Source organism: Cebus imitator, unplaced genomic scaffold (assembly GCF_001604975.1).
Source record: "Cebus imitator isolate Cc_AM_T3 unplaced genomic scaffold, Cebus_imitator-1.0 Scaffold457, whole genome shotgun sequence".
NCBI classification, from domain to species: domain Eukaryota; kingdom Metazoa; phylum Chordata; class Mammalia; order Primates; family Cebidae; genus Cebus; species Cebus imitator.
The window spans coordinates 326831-327996 of NW_016107772.1; positions in this window are offsets into that span (position 1 = coordinate 326831).

A 1166-nucleotide genomic window follows, 5' to 3' on the forward strand; every position below is an offset into this window, starting at 1 on the left:
TAGAGACGGGGTTTCACCATGTAGACCAGGATGGTCTCGATCTCTTGACTGACCTCGTGATCCACCTGCCTCGGCCTCCCAAAGTGCTGGGATTACAGGCTTGAGCCACTGCATCCGGCCTTTCTGTTTTTTTTGAGACAGAGCCTCACTCTGTCACCCAGGTTGGAGTGCAGTGCCACCATCTCGGCTCAGTGCAACCTCTGCCTCCCCAGTTGAAGCGATCCTCCTGCCTCAGCCACCCCCTACCACCCTGAGTAGCTGGGACTACAGGCGCGCAACACCATCACTGCCTAATTTTTGTATATTTAGTAGAGATGGGGTTTCTCCATGTTGTCCAGGCTGGTCTCAAACTCCTGGCCTCAAGTGATCTGCCTGTCTTGGCCTCTCAAAGTGCTGGGATTACACGCATGAGTCACCATATTCAGCCAGCCCACTTTCAAACAATACTGTACTGCTTATGGGTAGTACAAATACCTTATAATGACAAAATATTCCTAATTCTTTTCTTCTGTCCCTTGTATAATTTCTGTCATCCCTTTCATTTGGGTATGTCAACTATAATAATTGCCTACACTGTTGCTATTAATATTTTGAACAAACTGTTGTCTTTTAGATCAAATAAGAAAAGTAGAAGTTTTTATTTTACCTTTACTTATTCCTTCTCTAAAGCTCTTCCTTTCTTCATGTAGATCCAAGTTTTGGACCTATGTAATTTTCCTTCTCTCTGAAGGACTTCTTTTAACATTTCTTGCAAGCCAGGTATGCTGGCAACAAATTCCCAAAATTTCTGTTTGTCTGATGCAAGTCATTATTTCTCCTTTATTTTCAAAGTGTAATTCCACAGGATACACAATTCTCAGTGTACTTTTTTTTTCCCTCTCTACACTTTAGCTATTTCGCTCCACTCTCTTCTTGCTTGCATGGTTTCTGAAAACAAGGCTGATGTGGCCGGGTGTGGTGGCTCACGCCCGTAATCCCAGCACTCTGGGAGGCCGAGGCAGGCAGATCACAAGTTCAGGAGTTTGAGACCAACACGATGAAACCCTGTCTCTATTAAAAATACAAAAATTAGTTGGGTGTGGTGGTGGGCACCTATAATCCCAGCTACTCGGGAGGCTGAGGCAGGAGAAGCTCTTGAACCCGGGAGGCGGAGGTTGCAGTGAGCC